General features: G+C 42.0%; 1 long non-coding RNA gene across 1 annotated transcript; it reads left to right on the top strand.

Moving 5' to 3' along the window:
* The first annotated feature begins 6,558 nt into the window (after window positions 1–6,558).
* LOC139007167 (uncharacterized) lies at window positions 6,559–22,675 on the top strand. The gene is made up of 4 exons (XR_011470834.1): window positions 6,559–6,950; window positions 13,025–13,098; window positions 21,102–21,250; window positions 21,367–22,675. It is a non-coding gene; the product is annotated as an uncharacterized lncRNA (long non-coding RNA).
* The last annotated feature ends 234 nt before the right edge of the window (window positions 22,676–22,909 follow it).

Genomic DNA, 22,909 nt, shown 5'->3' with positions numbered 1-22,909 from the left:
TGGAGGTTTTTGATGAGAGGTGTTTAAGAAATCCAACCTGTTTGGACTGCAGCTGAGATTGACTATTTTTTTGTTTAGCTGAACAGGAACTCTATATTGTTCTCCCTTCAGTGCTAGCCTGGTGCCTGGTACTACCCCGAGGCCAATAGACCTGCCTTCTCACCTTTTGGGGATATTTACTAGAGTTCCTGAAGCCGTTGCCAGGTAGGTCAGTGCCCTGTCCCTTGTGTGGTGTTGCCTTGTGAGGGCATGCCTTCCTTGCTGCTCAGGTAATGGCCCTTCTTCCACAACTAACACTTTCCACACACAGGAGGATTGCTTAGGGCCAAGCAGCTTCAAAAAGGCAATTAGCATAAAGTGGGAAAGTAGTCCAGTCTCAGAACCTGGCAACTAAAGGGACTGTAACTCAAATTACACATCTAAATTCTGGGAGTAGGGGAACAATGAAAAGGAACAATTGCTTAGTGGACATTTAAAACCGTTTTCCTAAAGCAGCGATTGTGTCTCTTTTTTTTTTTTAACCCAAAGTAAAGGACACACTGAAGCTCTTCTCAGAAAACAGGTGGGATGGAGGAGATTTATTTATGACTTTCTGGAAGCACAAAGAGAAGCTTTTACTGTTGATAGCAAGGCTGGGTGGACGCCAGGAGACACATCCCAGAGGAGCTGGGCTGCCAAACACTGACTCACAAAGAGCTGACCTAGTCCTTTTTCATGCTGACTGCTTGCTTAGAAATTATATCAGAGGACAGTCCTGAAAAACCTAGTATGGTTTAGAACAATTAGGGAGACTTTAGAAAAATCCTAATTCTAAGGAACCATTTCAAGAGAAATAGAGAAGCAGTGTATTCATTAGCTTTGTGTAGAACTACTGTTGAGCTCATGTACGGAAACTGCCCCGAGACATCCCATGGCTAGCCATTCAGTATCAGCATCCTTCCTGTTCCTTTGAAACTACAAATTTTAAGTTGAGTTTCACCAAATGCCTTCTAGACACTAACAGGGCCAGGGAGGGGAAGGTAAGGAGCACATCATAGTAACCAATATTTTTAGACTTGGAAATATTTTTGAAATTCTGAAGAAATCAGAGGGAGAAGGGGTTAGGATGTGCCTGCTGGGAAGGTTTGGGAGGAAGGGAGAGAAAAAGATCAATGGAAAGTAATAATATAAAGTACAGAATAATGCACAGATTTCTTAGACTCGATAAAATCATGAAATGTCAGGACTGGAAAGAGCTTTAGAGACCATATCCCTGTCCTTCACTGGTCATCTGATGAGGAAACAAACTTGTTCCAGAAAAGTTCAGTGACCTGTCCGAAGAGGCAGAGCCAGGTGGGTGGCAGAACCAAGCAGGAAGCCAGGTGCGCTCACTCTTCTCATGTCACCCCCGGCCTCCCACCACATCTGCATCTGATTTCCACTTTGTCCCACAGCTATGGCCATCATCTGTTGCTTTAAGAGGTTTTGGACAAAGAGAACCATCAGCAGGTAGGATTGTGATTCAGTGCAATTGCCTTCTAGCTTCCTTGTCTTGTATCTTCACATCCTAAAATAAATAAATAAATTTTGTATTTCAACCAGCTCTTATTTTTAAACCTTTCATTGGGAAAATATGACACTTAAATGTAAAAGAAGAGGAATAACCTTAGGATTTTTTTTTTTACACAGTACTCATGTTCTATGATCTTTTATGATAGTATGGGTCCCACACACCTCCCATGACTGTCTATGTAGTAGCAGCTGCTGCAGTCTCATATTCCTCCTCCACAACAATAATTTATTTTCCCCATAGTAATATGAGTCCCAAGGATTTTACAGGATGCTTCCAGGGACTACATGGGCTCAAGGCTTTGGCTCTTCCAGATAAGCCAGTTGAAGCCATTTAGTTTGTAGAGCATTGTGGGGAGGGGCATACGTGGTAATTGGTATAATATAAAATATAATAATAGCGTGTGTCTAGAGCTCAGCCTTGGGTCTTTAATTATCTCCTTCCCATCTTTATTATTGTCTTGCACTCTACTAGACATACTGTCGCCTCAACTACCAATAGGCCAATTTATGTTTGTTTCTTTGAGGCATATACAATCAAACACAGAAAACTACACAAATGGAGACTTTTTAGTATGGATCTTAGCAGATGAGTTGGCACCCAGAATACTCCAGGCATCTGATTTCTATCTTGCCATTTAATGCTCATTCCCTGTTTCCTTATGAAGTGAGAGAGATAATCCTCTTGATTTCCTCACCTGGGTTCCAGGAGCCAGGTGAGGGAATACATGAGGAAAATTATAAGATGTTCCTCAAAATTTAGGAAGTAAGCCTGGCCGGTGTAGCTCAGTGGTTAAACATCAACCTATGAACCAGGAGGTTATGGTTCAATTCCCAGTCAGGGCACAAGCCCAGGTTGTGAGCTCCATCCCTAGTAGGGAGTGTGCAGGAGGCAGCCGATCAATGATTCTCTCTCATCATTGTTGTTTCTATCTCTCTCTCCCTCTCCCTTCCTCTCTGAAATGAATAAAAATATATTTTAAAAAATTTAGGAAGTAAAAGTGTCCTGATAAACATTTACAAATGATTATTGTCTGTACAAATGCACCCTTTATGCCTTAACACAAGATTTCAGATTCCTTTAGACATCTGAAAGAAATGTCTATGCATTTTACTAAATCAGCAAAAAATAACTTTTAGGCATTTACACAGAGTTCAATGATACGCTAAACAATATGAGAGATAATATTAAGAGTTAATGTTTATTAAGTTCTTACAATGTGCCAGGCATCTGCTGGGCACTGTATGTGAATTACCTCATGTAGCCATACAGCCAACCCTATGAGATAGGTACTTTTATTATCTTAATTTTAAATATTAGAAACTAAGGCATAGAGAAATTAAGCCATTTGCCCAATATCACATAGCTAGCAAACTGAAGGACTAGGATTTGAGCATAGTTTGTTCCCAAAATTTATGATCTTAAAGATTATAAATCATGGTTCCTACCCTCAATAAATGTATAATCTAGTTGGGGAAACATAACTACCTTACATTAAAACAACAGTAAACTATGTTAGATAAGCATATATTATTAAATGCTAAATCGGATGCTACCAACTATGAATGCATCTGGAGTTCAGAGGGCACGTGGACCGGGCAGGCAGGATTTCACGTAGCTGAGTTTTGAATGGTCTCTGAGATGTGCATAGGGAAAGGATTGCCCCAGACAAGGGGGTCAAAAAAGTGCTAGAGCCAGGAGTGAGCAAGATCTCTGCAGGAGAATGAAGCAGCCAGCCTGGCCACAGCTGGGTGGAGCCGATGGACCAGCTCTGAAGGCCTTTAAAGCAAAGCAGAGTTTAGGCTTGGTGCATTAGCCAGGAGTCATTAAAGGCCCTGGATCAGTAAAGCAATATTAGGAAAGGAATGTGTTTGGCAGGATATAGAGGATTCATTCATCTTGTTAAAAGTTTAGATGACATAAACATAGTGGAAAACATACTATGAAATTACTTTAAATTATTACCAATTCTTATTCCAAAGTTCACTGTTTATTCTGTTTGCTCTTTATGATTTATGTTTATATTTATTTCACATTAGCAAATTTTACAAATTTTGTCTCCTTAATACTTTTCAAATGTCTCCACTTCTCTCCACTTCTCTTGCCATTATAGTACTTGAATTTGGCCAACATCCCAAGGGTGAAGGGAGGTGTTAGGGAGGCCTTCCTGGAGAAGACCACATTTTCCCAGGGTCCTGAACACCTAGCAAGACTTAGCCAAGTTGGGAGAGAGAGGAGGTGGGAAGAGGGATAGGTGTGAGAAAGTGGGAAAAAGAGGCAGTGAAGGATAGCTGGTTGGGCAGAAGAAAGCAAAAAACAAACACAATAACATATACAGAATTTGGTCTTAGACCTGGGGTGCTGCAATAAGAAAAATTAAATGTGGCATTAACTTACTGAAAGGGGTCACTGTAAGGCCCAAAGATTCTAAGCTGGAAGTTGGTGATCCTTTTTACATGATATCAAAACATTTAGCCAAAACAAAAACAAAAACCAACAACAACATTTAGCCAAAATGTCACCTCTTCTGGAAGGCAGACCACTTCCAGTTTGGTGGAGAGGAAAGGCGTTTGAAGAGGTGACAAATTGGCCTTTTCAGTGAAGGGAGCAATCTCAGCAAAGGCACAGAGCCTGGTGTTATGAAGAACAAGGATTCTAAGTGCCAGACTATGCTCTGGAAAGGTTTTCTGTTTGGGGGTACAGGGCACTGGGAAATGGACCTAAGTAAGAATCTAAATTTAAGAATAAGACCCATTTGGACACCGACTATAATCTTAGAGAAACGCTGAAGAATGAAGTAAACAAAAGTTTTAAATTATTTTTCAGAATCCAGTGAGTAGTGCTAGATTTTTAAAATAGCTTTATTGAAATCTAATTTATATACCATACAACTGACAATTTGAAAGTGTATGATTCAGTGTTTTAGTATATTCACAGGCTTGTAAAATCATCATCACAATTAATTTTAGAACATTTTCTTTACCCTAGAAAGAAACCCTGTACCCATTTCCACCCCCTACCCCCAGCTCCTGGCAATTTAATGGTCTACTTCTATCACTATGGAACTGACAGTTTTGGCCATTTCATATAGACAGAATCATACAGGATGTGGTCTTTTGTCACTGGCTTCTTTCATAAATGCTAGATTTTGAAACTGATTTGATTAAATAACCAATGATTAAAGTATATATTTTCAAATGTACTAGGAAGGAATAACAGTAAATATTTGGAAAGCAGTCAGTGGTATGGGATGCGAGAGTAACAATAAAGGTCCTAGGCTCTCTCCCTCCCAGAACACGCTGGAGGCTTACCCTTCCCACCTCCCCCTCCCCCTCCCTTCCCCGGCACATCACCTTTACCTTCCTCCTTTCTAAGCTCCTTTACCTCTGTAACTTGTTTCCTAAGCCCATTTCTTCTATGAATTACTTCTTCTACCTCTGTGATTTTTCCAAAATAAATGTTCTCTTATAGTTTGAGTCTTGGCTCTGAATTCTTTCCTAGTCAGAACCCAAGTACCTAGTTTGCTGAACCCAGGTTCAGTGTGACCCCATCAGTCACACATCTGGTGCCATTCCCACTTTCCCCAACATTATGGCGCCATGACTCGAATTGTGTGGCAGGATTCTGGAGAAGCCCACTCGGGACCACCTTGCAGACCTGGACCAGTGCTGGGTGCCAGCAGGGACCCATTGTGCCTCACCAGCTCCTCACTTTGCAACAGATGGACTTGGTTATATTTCAGCTCCAGGCCCAGAAAAGCAGCAAAACCAGAAGAGCAACACCAAGGAAAAACTCAGGATCAGCTGCATTGAAAAATGACCGCCCTGGAGCCGACCAATCAATCAGTGGAGACCCCAACCCTGAAAGGACACACCTGGAAAGCTGCTAAATATTCTATTGAGATTTTCTCCTGGGACCTCCCCTAAAATCTCCACCCTTAAAACCCTTAGGACAAGGACCCAGGGCACTCTCCCCCCTGGGAGCACACCCGCCTGCCCCTTTCCCTTCCCCTCCCTCTACCCCTCCCCTCCCTTCAGGCACAGTCACCTTTACCTTCCTGACTTCTAAGCTCCAAGAGCCCTTCCTTTTCCTCTATAGCTTGTTTCCTACGCCCATTTCTTCTACAAATTACTTATTCTACCTCTGATTTTCCAGATAAATGTTATCTTACAGTTTGAAAACTGTTATGAATTAGGAGGTATGAGGTGTAGTCTTGATTCTGCTGTTAACCAGGTATGTGATCTTGGGCAAGCCAGCAGCTTCTCTGAGCCCCAGGTTACCATCTGTAAAATCAGAGGAATGGGATTAGAACAGTGGTTCCCAGCTTTTAATGCACAGCAGAAGTACTCATGAAGCTTTCTGAAAATGATAACCATCTGGGACCTCATCTGAGATGTTTCAAAAGCTCCTAAGGTGAGTTTGTTGCTTATAAAAGGTTAGGAATTTCAGGGCTTGCATGTTCTTTAGGTTTCTTTCTAGATCTGATGTGTGTCCTATGAGGTAAAGTTATTTACCAATGCATTTTGCCTAGAACCACACCTATGGCTTTTGGTCAAGTCCCTCTGTCTGTGGTCAGTAATGATATCAAATGAGAAGACTTTGATGATGCTCTGGATGAACAGTTGCTGGAGGCAGTGGCCCTGGGTGCTTGACTTGAACTCACCATGAGTCATAGTAATAACTAAGAGCAATTGACTTCCCTAATGCTTCCCATTGCAGAGGACAGAAATAACTGAAAATAAGGAATGAACTTTGTGAGTAAGTAGCATTTATATGGTGTATTGCTAAGCACAGAAACGTGTGTGTGTGTGTGTGTGTGTGTGTGTGTGTGTGTGTGTGAGAGAGAGAGAGAGAGAGAGAGAGAGAATGCTTAGCATTTTTTTAGCCCACTTCCCCATGGACAGCTGGTCAAATTCCTAACTTGTGAGGCTGCTTGGACAGAAGTAGTTTGTAACAGAGTAATGCTTACTGAAAGTTTTGCACATGCCACAAAAGATACAGAACACTCTTTAGAGGAAGTCTTGAGTTCCCTATAATCTGTAGACATGATTCTTCTTGAGTATTAGTCCCCATACCTTTTTATCTCTCATCAGCTGCCAAATCCCTTCTTTCTTTCTTTTTTAACCCTCACTCATGCTTATTGATATTAGAGAGAGGAGGAGAAAGAGAAAGAAACATCTATCGGTTGCCTCCTGTACATACCCCAACAGGGATCGTACCCGAAACCTAGGTATGTGTCCTGACTGGGAATCAAACCCGCAACCTTTTTTTTGGTATACAGGAAGACGACATTCCAACCAATTGAGCCACACCGGCCAGGGTGCCAAAACAGGAGAGGGGGGAGCTAAAATTACAAGCCTGACTTCCACTTAAGAAAAAATAGAAAAGAAACCTCACAAATGTAAGTGAATTAGCACCCACTGTCACCCAAATTAGCAGGGAGAGCTGCTTGCTCCCTTCAGTCAGTTCAGTGACAAAAGTAATCGTTGGTGCATGTCTCTGTACCCGTCTTCTGCCTCTTCTCAAAGCCTTCCTCTAGCTTCTTTTCACTAAAATAATTTTGTTCTGTAAACCTTAAAACACTTCTCTTCTTGAGTTTGTCTTATCTAATGATTTTCATGTCCCATTTTCCTCCATCCCATCATCTCCACACATAATTTTTTGCCTCTAAACGTATTATATTTGGGTAATTCTAAGATATGTACTTTTTCACATTTTAACACCTCTGAATTCAGGAAGCATTTTACAATCAATGGTATCTAAAATTCAGTGAAACACAGTAAGTTCTTTCTTAGTGGTTGTAACCAGTTGGCTCCAATTCATAAATCTTTTTTAAAAAATATATTTTATTAATTTTTTACAGAGAGGAAGGGAGAAGGACAGAGAGTTAGAAACATTGATGAGAGAGAAACATCGATCAGCTGCCTCCTGCACACTCCCTACTGGGGATGTGCTTGCAACCAAGGTACATGCCCTTGACCAGAATCGAACCTGGGACTCTTCAGTCCACAGGCCGACGCTCTATCTACTGAGCCAAGCCGGTTAGGGCCAAGTCATAAATCTTATAAGAAGTCTTGCCTTATTTTTATGAAATCATTTGATATTAATATAATTCAATATTTCTAGCACTCTGATATGTATGTTCATAAGAAGTGGCATAAAAATCTACATTATAATTTTAATAATTATATAATATTCTATTTTTTAAATATATCATAATTTTTTAAAAATATATTTTATTGATTTTTTACAGAGAGGAAGGAAGAGGGATAGAGAGTTAGAAACATGGATGAGATAGAAACATCGATTCAGCTGCCTCTTGCATGCCCCCTACTGGGGATGTGCCCGCAACCCAGGTACATGCCCTTGGCCAGAATCGAACCTGGGACCCTTCAGTCCACAGGCCGATGCTCAATCTGCTAAGCCAAACCAGCCAGGGCTATCATAATTTTATTAGCCAGTTCCTATTGATAAACATACTTTGTAAACTTACTTAATTATTTCCCTATGATACATTTCAAAAGTAGAGAATAATTACTAGTGTTATTGGTCCAGTGCAACAAGCTTTCCTGTTCCTTAATTTCTGGTCTAATGATGACCTTATTCTTTGTTTCATTCATTTTTTTTTTTTTATTGTGATAAAGTATACAGGTGTTGGCAAAGTAGATTTACTGTTGTTTGTATGGAAAAAGCTATTACAGCCCTATCTGGTTTGGTTCAATGGATAGAGTACTGGTCTGCCGACTGAAGGGTCCCGGGTTCAATTCCAGTCAAGAGAACATATCTGGGTTGCAGGTTCGATTCCCAGTAGGGGGCATGCAGCATGCAGCTGATCAATGATTCTTTCTCATTATTGACGTTTCTATCTCTTTCCCTCTCCCTTCCTCTCTGAAATCAATAAAAATATATTTTAGAAAAAAGAAAGCCTATTACAATAGCTTTATTAACTCAAAAGAATGTCGCTCACAATAGTAAACCTGCTCCTTTCCCCTCCCCTGTGTAACATAAAGTTTACCATATTTAATTGAATAGTTCAGTGGCATTAAACATATTCACCTCCCACCATCCATCTCCAGCAGGATGATCTTTTTTAAGGCTGTAGATACAAATTGCCCTATAAATAATTGCTGTTCCTGCCGAAACCGGTTTGGCTCAGTGGATAGAGCGTCGGCCTGTGGACTGAAGGGTCCCAGGTTCGATTCCGGTCAAGGGCATGTACCTGGGTTGCGGGCACATCCCCAGTGGGAGATGTGCAGGAGGCGGCTGATCGATGTTTCTGACTCTCTATCTTTCTCCCTTCCTCTCTGTAAAAAATCAATAAAATATATTTTAAAAAATAATAATTGCTGTTCCTCACACAACTTATTTATCTATTAAACACACATTCACTGATAATCCCATGTGTCAAGCAATGTACTAGATACTCATAAATATCATATGAGTTAAGATGGTTTCAATGCAAATGACAGAAAACCCAACACAAACTGACGAGCCATCGGTTTTTTTGTCTGTTTGTTTTTCTGAGTTCATGGCTGAATTCAGCTCTGTTTCCATCATTAGGACTCTGTTTCCCTCTCTGTTTATCTTGTTTGTATTCTCTCCAAGTATTGTTTTCATTCACAAACAAGCTTATTCCTTGAGGTATCAAAATGACTATAGCAGGCCTGCCCTTTTATTGACTCCATCCATGTCTAGCAGGGAGAGAGAGGGAGAGAATCCCTCTTCCAGGAACTCTGAGGAAAGTCTTGTGATTTACTCTGATCAGGAAGGCTTAGAGCTCATACTCATCCAAAGCACAGGAATGGGATAATAACTCGCTGATTTAGGCCTGTGGTCTCATCCTCCATCCTGGGGCCAGGGGTGGGAGGAGCCCCATCCAGATCACAAAAATTCAGAGCAGAGAATTAGAAAAAAAAAAAATCAGGCCTGTTGCCAGAAGAACAGGAAGGGAAACTAGGATGACAAAAACAATGTCCACTATCATTCAGGAGTAGAGTGAAACTATCACATAAGAACCATATCAAACATTATATAAAAACGCAGTTAAAGAAAAGAAGAAAGTGAGCAAAACTCTGTTCACTGTATCTTTTTTGTTTTTTACTATATATAGTACCAGGAGTTGTGGTAGGTAAAACAAACCAAAAAACAGCCTTGGCCTTTGAGAAACGTATACTCTAGTGAGGGAAACAGACATATAAGCAGCTCTAATTGGCTGAGCGGCAAGGGCGGTGGGGGTGCTGCAGAAGCCCAGACAAGGGCACCCATAGCCAAGCCTGGGAACCCAGGAAAGACTTCCTAGAATAAGTGACACCTGGGATAAATCTTCCTGTATGACATAAAGAAATGTGGAAATTTACTTTACTTTAATTAAATTTAAAGTAAATTTAATTTACTTTGGGGTAAATTAAACTGTATGAAATGCTTGGAGGGGGATTATATAGTTCAGTGTCCAAAAACTAACATCGATTGAATGCTTCTATATGCTAGACACTTCTCAGCCCTTTTTCTATAATATTTCATGTAACGAATATGCCCAGAGAATAGTGAATAGCCTGGCATTCTTGAAGAAAGGTTCATGAAAAGGAAAACAAAACAAAAACAAGCAAACAAACCCAAAAAGATCGAGCTGTAAAAAGTAGGTTAGGATCAGATTATGGAAGAGCTTTAAATACCTATATTATACTTAATTCAGCTAATGGAAGTTTTGGGGCAAGGGTCTGACATGAGCAAGGCTGTTCTTTCTAAAGACTTTCCTGATTTGATACCTGCAAGATGGGCTCACTATAACTTATGTAATTTAGGTTCGCATTATTCTTTGTCTAAAATGTTAGCTTTTTATATTGAAAATTTGCAAATATACATAGAGTGCAATGAACCCTTACATTTCCATCATCTGGATTTAATAATTATTAACTGTTTGCTGTATTTATTTCATCTATTAGTTCTACCGAAATATCCAGATATCATGACATCTCACTCATAAACACTTTAGTATGCTATTTTATATTACCACTAGAGGCCCAGCGCATGAAATAGTGCGCCTGTAGGGTCCCTAGGCCTAGGCTTCGATCAGGGCCATCTTCTGCCTGTTCGCCAAGTCCCCAGTCCCGCCCTGCCCCGCCACCCACCCGGTTCCCCATGGTTCCCTGTTCACCAAGCTGCGATTGGAGCCTGCAGGCAGTGGAGGGAGGAGGGACCAAGAGGTGGTCAATGCACCTCATAGCAACTGGTTGAGCAGTTGTTCCAGTCATTATGGTCACTGGGCTTTTATTATATAGGATAGTAATGTTATCACACTAACAAAATTAGTGATAGTGCCTTAATATTACCTAATACTTTGTCTTTCAACTTTTCTCTTTACGGTTGGTTGGTTTGAATCAGGATCCAAACAAGGTCCACATACTGCATATAGTGGAAGCCTCTTGGATACCAAAATAGTCTCTCCCTTTGATCCTTCCCATTGACTTGTTGAGAGATTGGGTCAGCTGTCTTATCTCACCTAAATTTTTGCAGTTGTCTCTCTATGGTCTGTTTGCCTTTGGTCTTGCTCCTTCCCACCCCTTCACCAATCTGTCTTCCACACCATCAAAGTCACCTTTCTAAAATGAATTTTGGATCATGTTATTTTCCTGCTTGAAACTCTTTCAGTGGTTCCCATGAACTGCCACAACAAAATTCAAACTTCTTCCTTTATCATATAATGTTTTCACTGATCACTACCTAAATTTCCAATCTCACCTTTGGTGATGCTTCCTCATACTATGCAGGCCAAAAGCCATCACCCTTCCCACCCCCCCAAAAAAAAGCCACACACACACACACTACCACCACCACCACCACCACCACCACCACCACCACCACCCCAGGTTCACTCTCTGTCTGAATACCATGTATTTGCCTCACTTCCACCTAGAAAATAACCTTTATTTCCCAAAGCTCAGCTCAAGTATCATCTCCACTACAACGTTTTTCTGATTCCTTAAACCCCAATGAAGGAAAATTGACCATCTCCTCCTTCCATCTTGACCCCCCACAGTGCCCCTTGGACGCAAATGTTTGCACTGCTGGCTCCTCCTGAGGCTCCTTGAAGCTAGGGCCTACTCATTGTACTAGTCTTATCAGCCCCCAGGTGCACAGAAAAAAATGGGCTCTTAATAAATGTTTATGAGTAGGTGAATTAATAAATGAATGGTTTTGCATTGCAACCTCAGAAACAGTAGATCTGTTCCCAGAAGAAATTCCTAAAAGTCTCTCCTGCTAACAGCTCTTGAAGCGGTGGGCACAGTCAGACTTAGGTCAAGGTCAGGGCCATTCTTAATTGGAAGCAGGGCCCCAGACCTCCAGCCTGTTGAGTTCCGTCCTGTGCCCCTATGAGAGTCATGTGGCTTTGGGTGACTCAGGCTCTATTACAAGACCATTGGCGTCTCAGTAAAGGGAAGCATTTCTGAAAACATAGTCCTTGCCTGAGGAGAATTCTTTCCTCAGAGAAAGTTGCTTTCCTGGTTAATACGATTTATTATCAGCATAGTATAAATTGGGGAAAGGCAGGTTAGTGACAAAGCTGATTAGCAGACTATTGTACACTGCCAGGTGTTTAAAGTCTGCGAACTAATTTCATGACACTGTGCATGTCACCTCCCTCTGTTGGCCTGTGTTTTTCTAATCTTCCAAAGGAAGACATTGGACTAAATGATCTCTAAGATCATTTCCAGCTCTATCATTTTATTATCTAATTCTTATATAATACCATTGTAACGTGTTTGATATGATAAAGGCTCGAGAATTATTGGTGGCATTTTACAGATGTGGAAACAGGGGAATGGGGCAAGGGATCTGTTTCTGTCATGTGGAGGTAGTGCAGGGCCTGAATCCTTCCCAAGCTCTGCTTCATTAGCAATCCATATTTCTTGGCTCCAGGCCGAGCTGCAGTATCTTTCTCTTTAGGAAAGCTGGTCTGCTTTGTCCCCCAGGGCTGCAGAAAAATACAAGGGTCAGAGTATTAACATGAAAACCATTAGAGCACACATTCCACTTCCACAGCCTATGAGGGTTGGAGTCTCACAGTACTGAAAGTAAGAAAAGTCAGTGGTGCTGAGACTGCGGGGGCATAGCAGGCCGAGACTGGAGGAGCAGAAGGAGAACAGATTTGAGCTGCTGGGGATACAGTGTCTGTGGACTAGGATGGGGGGTGGGGGCGCCGATCCCAAGGGCATAATGACAAGGTCAGCCTCATCTCTTCTCTCTGTTCTTGGCAACAGCCAGTCTAGCTAGAAAGAGCAATCTGTCAAGTCTAATTAGAGTAGAAGAAAGTGAACAATGGGCGCCCAGCTCTAAAATGACAGCTCAGTTTAATGGGGTGGAGGCGCTTGGGAGGGCTGTGTGCTTTGTGTGCTTGGAATTGGTCCCTTCAGATGTATCCTTGCTGAACTCAAACTGCAAAACAACTTACGCTGGATTCTTAATTTACTTGACCAGGAATCTTCAGGTCCCCAGGCTTTTTAACATATGCATATCCAGCAAAAGCAGACGAGAACATGGCTGTTTCAAAGGTGAGGCTGTAGCTGAAAATACTTACATCATGTAGTGTGGACACGGCTGTGTGCATGCAACTGCTATTTATTCATTTGCTCATGTTTCTTTTTTTGTGTTTAATGATATGGGTGGTATTAATGTTTCTCATTATTTTTGTAACCCTTTTTATTAAAAAGCTTATAATTGAATTCTTGAAATTTAAGAGCAGCCTGAAATTTCAGTAAGACTGCAAATAAGCCCATTTTAAGATGCAAAAAATTAAATTATATTTTCAGCCTATGCTTTAAATGGCCTATGTGATTTGGATATTTTGGTTCTTGCGTGAAAAGTGGGTTTCACAGGGAAAAAGGTATAGTTTATAAATGGAATCAAATAAATATATTCCTTAAAATAAATACCTGAATACAGGTTATTGAAGCTTAGAAACTCTGTGCATAATCTAAAGACTCAAATAACAAAGGCCTATTTGTTATCAGTAAATATACCAAAGATTAATGTTTTGCTAATGTAATTTTGCCTCAGTGTGGGGCACTTAAAGGTGTGAGAAAAATAATTTTCTGAAGTGGGAGAGAAAGAATGGGGAAAGAATAAACACAAATGCAATTTAGAAGTTATAAGTCTCAGTTGGCATAATTTGTTATTCTTTCCAGTGCGTTATCTCATTTAATCCTGGAAGAACCCTATGAAGTATGTTACTATTATCTTCACTCCATAGATAAAGGAATGTAAGGCCCTGAAAAATTAGCCCAAGGTTACAGAGAATTGCAGAGTCGGGCCTTGAACCCAATCATCTGGCTCCAAGTCTTCTCAGCACTGCATTTCTGGTAGAGTCAGGAGATAATTACATTTTTAAAATCATCCCATTTATTATAATTGATCTTTTGTGGACCTGAATGAGGCCGTGGATTTTAGTTTGGTGTATGTGTACCACTTACCTTTACTGCCTGTTGTTAAACTTTTATTTTCTAACAGCAGCACTGGTTTCTTTTCTGTCCTTTTTCCCCTCTCCCCTCCCTTTTACACACACATATTTGAATAAATTATTTTGTACAAAGGTAAAGGAAAAGTCTGACAATGCTATGCACCTCCCCTTGGACCCAGTCCTCTCCCCAGAGAAACCAGTTATTTGGGGTATAACAAACTTGTTTCCTATGTGTTTGTATCATTTTTTGTGTGTATGACTTTTGAAAACATAAATGGTACCATGCTGTACTTTTTACCTGTAACTTGCTTTTTATATTTTTTAACTTAATATCTTTTCATGGCAGGATGTTTAAATCTAATTCATTGTTTTTAATTGTTATATAGCATTTTATGCACTGTCACCTTTACTGTTTCCTCTCTACATTGTATCCAATTTTATTTTTTTATTTTTTAAATATATTTTATTGATTTTTTACAGAGAGGAAGCGAGAGAGATAGAAAGTTAGAAACATCGATGAGAGAGAAACATCGATCAGCCGATCAGCCGCCTCCTGCACATCTCCTACTGGGGATGTGCCCGCAACCCAGGTACATGCCCTTGACCGGAATCGAACCCGGGACCCTTCAGTCCGCAGGCCGACGCTCTATCCACTGAGCCAAACCGGTTTCGGCACATTGCATCCAATTTTAAATGCCTTAGTGACACAGCAAGTCAACATTTAACCATATTTGTTTTTGTGGGGTAAGCTTTATGGCTCATGAGAATGTTAATAAGAAAGGAAGAAGCCCTAACTGGTTTAGCTCAGTGGATAGAGCGTCGGCCTGCGGACTGAAGAGTCCCAGGTTTGATTCCTGTCAAGGGCATGTACCTTGGTTGCGGGCACATCCCCAGTAGGAGGTGTGCAGGAGGCAGCTCATTGATGTTTCTCTCTCATGGATGTTTCTAACTCTCTATCCCTCTCACTTCCTCTCTGTAAAAAAATCAATAAAATATATTTTTTAAAAAAAAGAAAGGAAGAAAATGTAAAAAATGCTCTGAGCTGAGCTGGGAGGCCTAGGGCAGGCACAGTGTTATCACAGATTTGTTACCTCTCAGGTGCAGAATTTTAGCATTCACTTCTTCTTGAACCCACCTGTTCTCCAGAGATATATTTCTTATATGTAAGAAATAGTGCCCGGCTGGCAGGCTCAGTGGTTGAGCGTTGAGCTATGAACCAGGAGGTCATGGTTCCATTCCCAGTCAGGGCACATGCCTGGGTTTCCGGCTTGATCCCCGGTGTGGGGTGTGGAGGAGGCAGCCAATCGGCGATTCTCTCTCATCATTGATGTTTCCATCTCTCTGTCTCTCTTCCTTCCTCTCTGAAATCAATAAAAATATAAAAAGAGAGAAAAAAAAGCTCTACTGCTTTCAGAGCAAACTTTAAAAAAAAAGAAATAGTAATAACACATTTGACAGGGTGCTGTGAGGATGAAATGAGAATGCATAGGAGAAACCATCGAAACCACACATACTGAGATGTGTAAGTTATGAATTGGTTTTGCTTGCTCTTTTCCCTCTCTCTCCTTCCCTCTTCAGATATTCTGTTGTCAGGCAATTCCTCAAAGAAGGGTAGTTAGTACCTGGAACTCTGAATGTTGCTATTAGATATTTAGGAGCAGGAATGTTCCTTTGGAAACTGACAGGTCTCTGGATTCAAGTCCTGATGTGGCTATTTATGAGTTGTGTGACTTGAGTAATGTTTTGTCGTACGTAAAGTAAGGGTAGCAATCATAGTAAACTTAGCCTCTAGAGTTATGGTGAGGTTTAAAGGAGATATGCATGTGAAGTTCCTGGTCTCTAGGAAAGTCAGCAGCCATCACTGTAAGTCAGAGAAGGTGCAATATCCTCACTTCTGTTTTCCGTCTATAAAGTATCACTATCCAGTTTACTCAGATGTGACCATAAAGGCAGGCCTAATCTCAGGATTAAAATGCAACCATTCATTGTTCCTTTTTCCATTATTTCTTTTTTTTTTAAAGCACGTATTCCCGGAGTGCCTACTGCATGTCTAATACCCCGCTGAGTCCTGTGGGAAACATAAAGGAAGTGCTGGCTGTTGTTAAGATGAAGTGCCTTAATGTGCAAGGTGAACACTGGGAAGAACTTTGAACCTGCCAAGTGAAGGCATTCTGTAATACGCTCTCTGGGTAACAGTTAATGACATAAACACAGGGTAGTGTTATGGATATACATGCCCAGTGGCTATTTTATCAAATTTTTCTGTTAATTACAAAGGTGTATGCATATATACCTTTAATCCCTGCTTATTTGTTCCTTATCTAGCTTCAGGATTATTTTGGAAGCTGACCTGGGTCTCATCTATAGAACTTGAGCCATTAGATCATAGGCTGACACGGGGCTGGTTTCCTGGCTGGGGCTGCTCTCACTTCCTCTTGAGAGTGCTGGCAATGCGGCTGCTCTGAGCCACACGCCCCGAGGCTCAGTTGAGTAGAAATGTGCAGATATATTCCAGAAAAAATAGCTGATATTTAGTGAGCGGATTAAAATCCCCAGAGAATAGGAACTGTCTTAAAGAGCCTGAGGATGCCATGTAAAGGGACTGAAAGTACCTGTTTTGAGGGTGTGTGTGTGTGTGTGTGTGTGTGTGTATGTGTAAATCCCCAGGAAATAAACCTACAGTATTTCCAAAATGTCAGCCTAGTCTGTCTCCGCCCAGTAATCTTTCTCTGACCCACGGAGCCCATTGTCTGTGGTGTGTGTAAACCAATTCCAGCAGGCCCCACTGGACATAACAGGCCATCTCAACTGTCAAGTGTAGAAGCCACATGTGGCTTTTGTTTTAAAATCAGTCCAGAGGTCTGGTCGGGTAGTTTGGTTAGTTATAGTATCATCCCAATACACCAAAGCTGTGGGTTCGATCCCCTGTCAGGGCTCATACAAGAATCAACCAGTGAATGCATAAATAAGTGGAGCAACAACAAAAAAAACTCACTCTCTCTCTCTTTCTCTCTCTCAAATCAATAAATTTTAAAAATAAATGTTTAATCAGTCCAGGCAGCAGCAGATCCCTGAGTGCTCCGAGAGTGGCATTCTTATTCAGGAACAAGCACCCTTTGTCTTAATTCAACACTTAAATCACGGATAGACAATTCTGAATGTTTTTAGTTTTAAAGGAGCTATGTTAAATCATTCTTATAAGAAAAAAAAAAATCACAGTGTGAAAAGGTGTAATTTTTCAGGGAGCCCTTATACTGCAGAAGGGGTTTCTTAGCAGACAAAGGAATTCGCTCATTAAACCCTACCTCTGTGAAGACGAGACTCTTAAGTGTAAGGTGCAGGGCCTGTAATTATTAGGTTAACTGGGATTCAAAACACCTTTGTCTCTACCACCCTTTCTGAAGATGAGTTATTTATTTATTTATTTATTTATTATTTTTTTTAAGTGACACTCAGACAGGGGTAGCCCCGAGAAGTGATCTTTTTTATTTTTAATTTTATTTGACAAAGAGATGCACCTTTCTGAAATTTTTGCCTTGAAACCCAGAATAAACATGTTCACCGTGTGTGCATTTTATACTAGTAGTTTGACCCTGCTTTTTACTAGCAGAGCTCAGGGCTCCAAAGATACGCTTTTCAAATCATTACTGGCAATGAATTTATTTTGCCCTCCTGCAAGAGGGAAAAGCAGCTGGTTTATGAAACTTGAGAGAGAGCCGGCTTTCCAAGGAAGAACAAAGAGAAAGCGGGCACCCCTCCCCCTTGGAGAAGCCTCTTCGCTTTGTCTGAGCCGACTGACTCCCTCAGGACCGCCGCAGAGAGGCTTAGGGCCGGGCCTCTGCGGATTAGTTTAGTAACCCTGGGTTCAGCAGTCCTGGGGCTGTGGGCAGATGTGTGCCTGCCTGCACACTCTTAATGCGATCAGCTGCCCTGCTCACGCACCCTCTCCCGCAAGGACACTTTTATAACAGTGACACTTCGGGAGGCATTCCTCTCCTTCACTTCAGTTTCTCTGCGAATGAACACATCAGACATCGTCTTGGGTCTTGTCCCTGGACAACAAAAGAAATTCAGAGATGTTCTAAATGCGAAGTACAGCGGCTGAGGGTGAGAGAAAGAGACATGATATTTAGTCTGGTCATAGCTGTGGTCCAGCTCTGACAAAATACTGCTCCCATTTCCTGTGTACCTGCGGACATTTAGGATTAATTTCTAGTGGGCTATTTCAGAGTTTATCCAAAAGAGAGAACAGCCAGGTGCCATTGAACCCCAGAAGCCTCCGCTTCTCACTTACACATGGACTTTCCAACGTGCTGCCCACAGCGAATCCACAGGCCGACACTTCTCCCTGAGACTCTGCGGCACCTCCCTTAGAACGCGCCCGCTTCACCTTCTCCCATCCCCTGTGTCTATAGCTAATGTAAATCCTTCCGGAATGGCTCACATCTTTCTCCCCATACCTGATGTATAAAAACACTTGCAAAACTCCGGAACGATGGACATACTGTCTTTTCTACCTAGCCAGGCTGCAGGTGGTTTCGACTCCATGCCCTAAGACCAGTCGTCTTCTTTTTTGCCAGCAATGACCTAAAAAAATCTTTCTTCTGAAAAGATTTTTAGCCGTGCCAGTTAAAATTTTTGTTTAACACTCTGATTCACTAAGTTACTATATATCCATTCCTCTTTGTCCTCGGAACACTGAGCTCTCTGTGGTCTCATCCGCTTGGATTCAGATTGTGAAGACTACCGCCCACGTGGTCATGCACAGGACTTGGGAGCCCAACCTTTCTTCTCCTGGACCCCCAAGAAGACTTCTGTTCCAGTTACATTCCTAATTATGGTGTTTCTGGTGCTACTGGGCGAAAGCGAGGGCTCTGTTTTGAACCAGTGCCTATAATTTATGCCTACAGCTATGCCCTGATGGGAGATGGGAATTTTCATGTCAGAGAACAGAGATCTGATAAACAACAGGATTAGTCCAAATATTTACCAACTGAAGGGTAGGTTCTTGTTTTCCCCTAGATCAGTGGTCGGCAAACTCATTTGTCAACAGAGCCAAATATCAACAATACAACGATTAAAATTTCTTTTGAGAGCCAAATTTTTTTAACTTAAACTATATAGGTAGGTACATTGTTATTAACTTAATTAGCGTACTCCTAAGGCTTAGGAAGAGCCACACTCAAGGGGCCAAAGAGCCGCATGTGGCTCGTGAGCCGCAGTTTGCCGACCACTGCCCTAGATAGAAATCATGGGAGGGGACGAACAGAAAAGATTTCTTAAACTTTAGAGGGAAGAGACCAAAGCTTGATGCATCAAGAGAGCACACACAGAAAGTGGGTGTGGCTCCCCGCACCTCTGCCGAATGGGCACTGGGCGAGTCCCTTTCCGGGTTGACCTTTCAGGTCTCTCTTTTGGAGGGCTGGCATTGGCTGGAGAAAGTGCTGTAGGGCTACATGCTTTGACATACTACGCATGTCTCCTTAGCCTCCTAAATCTCCACACAGGGGTGTGTTTTTTCCTATTATAAAGAGCAAAAGTCACCATAAGGATAGTCTTAAGAGCTACTGCGCAAGCGCAATTTTAGGGACTCTCCCTTAGCCTGACTGCATCTTGTCTCCAATGGGAAGCATTCCTAGACCTGTGTTTTTATTGGTAGGGGGAGAAACGGTATGCTGCTGTTCGGGCTTTGTGGTTGAATCCAGGCCCCTATCACTTTCTTGCAGGTGGCCTCCTACAAAATGAAACTGTCCACTTATGGGTCTTCATTCCTGCCTAGAAGAAAGCAGAAGTGTACAATTCTTACACTTAATGCAGTCTCTGTGTAAATGGGAGGGACAAAAGGTTATTAGCACATCATTTGGGCAACCTGAAGGACAGGGCTCTAGAAGCGAACGCATCAGCGTAATGAAGGGCAGCATAAAGCTCTATGCAGTTAAAAACCGGGAAGCTGCACATTGGCATCATCTTGCAGGTCACAATTCCCAGCAATCACGCTGGCTCAGGAGCAGAAGTGCAATTCATCTTTCTGTGTGCTTCAGCCATAGGGGGAGAAAGGTGGTACCACAATTCTCTCCCAGTGGATGACGATGACGTGATCTAAGCAGATGGTTGCAGAGGCTCCTGTCAAATGAGTGAAGAGGAAAAGGAAGTGGGGAGAGGAGGAGGGACGCTAAAATGGCACTGCAACAATCCTGGAATAAAAATGAGGGGCCATCGTGAGAAATAAGCACAACCACCTTTGAAACTCAACCCCTGCCCGTCCCCCCCTTCCCCCGTCCCCCATTTGCTTCTGATAACCTCTTTTAATATTTTGTAAATAATTTAAAGCAGGATAAGATAAATGAAAGAGAGCCCCTACCAGGTTCTATTTTTTCACTCTCCTTTAGAATTGTCCTAACAATTATACCACAAAAATCAAATCCACTCTGTTTAAGCTTTAGGAAGCATTAAAAACAGTCAAACCCTCTGAAACATTGTACATCAAAACCATTTTGGGCTTCTAGGTTTCTCTTCTCAACACAAAGGCTGCTCTGGTTGTACCCACGACTTGCAGTTTTGTTTGGTGGAGGCATTACGTGCTGCGCCCTGAGTGCAACCATGTTTGGAAGCTTGCGGGTCTCAGCGCCCCGGGAGCGAGGTCACAGGCTTTGGCTCCCCTTTTGCACCAGCAGGCGGCGCTGTGCTCGGGGCTCCGCGGCCGCCGCCCTGCCCGCCATCAAGGTCACTTCCGCCCCCGCCCGGCGGAGCTTCCCTCCGCCGCGCCTTGCTGGTCTTTTCAGAGGCAGCCTGCGCTGCCTGCTAGCATTTCTGAACCCCTGTGCCCTTAAGAAAGTTTATGATACGTGATAACTTGCTTGTTGGGTCCTTTGAAAGAGTGGAAATCCTTAAAAACACATATTTGGGATTGCGTAATCACTGAATTTTTAAACAACTCAAATGAATTTTAACTGAGTAAAATAGAGATATCCTCTGATATCTGTGTGTGTGTGTGTGTGTGTGTGTGTGAGAGAGAGAGAGAGAGAGAGAGGAAGAGAGAGAAATATATGCTGAAAATTCGAATGCTTAAAAAAAAATTCTCCTTCCTGTTTATCCCAGACTCCTGCAGGGTTAGAGAGCAACTCCGAAAATTCAGCTGCGGCGCCATCTGCTGGACGCTCCGCGACGCTGCAAGGCCCTGCCCGGGGAAGGGGAGATCGTGTTGCAGGTGAAGGCCCAGCATTTGCCCGGGAAAGACTGGCACCAAGGTAGCATTTACGTGTAGTCAACTTATCAGAAATTAGACTAAATTGTCCCTCTACAAGAAAATGATCTCAGTTCTGAGAAGCCCCCGGGCATAAACGAAGTGGCATATGTTTTTTAGGTGTCCTCTTAGGAAAACCCGGGGCTTTGGAGGAGCCTAATTCATCTCATTACAGCAGCAGGACTGAAAACTAAACCTGTATTTTCCATCACTGGACACAGAGAAGTATCAGGAACAGAAGTTACAAGGTGTTTGTTCCCCTGAATGGAACTGAGTTTGCTGAATGGAAGGAATTTTAAAAGTGAAGAGGGTGACAGAAATAAAGTTAATCTGGGAGTGGGGAGGTGCTCAAATGTGGCCTGGGCCGTGTTTGTTATAAAGTCACTAAGCCCTGCTACCATTTCCCAAACTTTTTTTTTTTGTCTAAAGTTTTACATGTGTCTCCTTTTCCCCGATTGATCCCCCCCCCCCCAGCTATTCCCCCCCACCCCCATTTTCCAAACTCTTAAGTCTGTTCAGATTTACTTTATGAAGATTTTCTATTTAGGAGACTTCAGACCCTTTGCACATAAGGGTCTAAACCAGTGGTTCTCAACCTTCCTAATGCCGCGACCCTTTAATACAGTTCCTCATGTTGTGGTGACACCCAATTTCATTGTTACAAATTGAACATAATTAAAGCATAGTGATTAATCACAAAAACAATATGTAGTTATATATGTGTTTTCCGATGGTCTTAGGCGACCCCTGTGAAAGGGTCGTTCGACCCCCAAAGGGGTCGCGACCCACAGGTTGAGAACCGCTGGTCTAAACCCATTTGCAAGCACATTTATATACATCAATATAAACCTATCTTCGCCATTGTTGCAAACTTTTTAAAGGCCATAATCAGATCATTTCATAATACATGTAAGTCAGATCATTATGCCCTACACCAGTGATGGCGAACCTTTTGAGCTCGGGGTGTCAGCATTTTGAAAAACCCTAACTTAACTCTGGTGCCATGTCACATATAGAAATTTTTTGATATTTGCAACCATAGTAAAACAAAGATTTATATTTTTAATATTTATTTTATATATTTAAATGCCATTTAACAAGGAAAAATCAACCAAAAAAATGAGTTCGCGTGTCACCTCTGACACGCGTGTCATAGGTTCGCCATCACTGCCCTACACCTTAAACTTACTAGTATACAGTGCTGTATGTCAATTATCTCTCAATAAAACTGGAAAAAGGAAAGAAAGGGCCCTAGCTGGTTTGGCTCAGTGGATAGAGCATTGGCTTGTGGACTCAAGGGTCCCAGGTTCGATTCCAGTCAAGGGCACATGCCCGGGTTGCAGGCTCGATCCCTAGTGTGGGGCATGCACGAGGCAGCCAATCAATGATTCCCTCTCATCATTGATGTTTGTATCTCTCCCTCTCCCTTCCTTTCTGAAATCAATAAAAATAATTTTTTTAAAAAAAGAAAGGAATCACTTTCCTCCTGTACTTACTGACATTGTTCTCCAATCTGGCTGCCTTCCCTCCTTGTGTTTGCAGCATATATTCTCCATCTTACATGAATGTGCACGTTTCTAGGGTCCTCGTTTTCACTGAATTCTTAGAACCTAAGGAGGACACCAGAAGAGTTCATGAGCAGCACTGGTGGGCAGAATTTGCT

The sequence above is a fragment of the Myotis yumanensis genome, unplaced genomic scaffold, assembly GCF_028538775.1.
Source record: "Myotis yumanensis isolate MYYU_CA2020_CCGP unplaced genomic scaffold, mMyoYum1.0.hap1 SCAF_3, whole genome shotgun sequence".
Classification (NCBI taxonomy): Eukaryota; Metazoa; Chordata; class Mammalia; order Chiroptera; family Vespertilionidae; genus Myotis; species Myotis yumanensis.
This window is presented reverse-complemented; position numbering and strand designations above follow the sequence as displayed.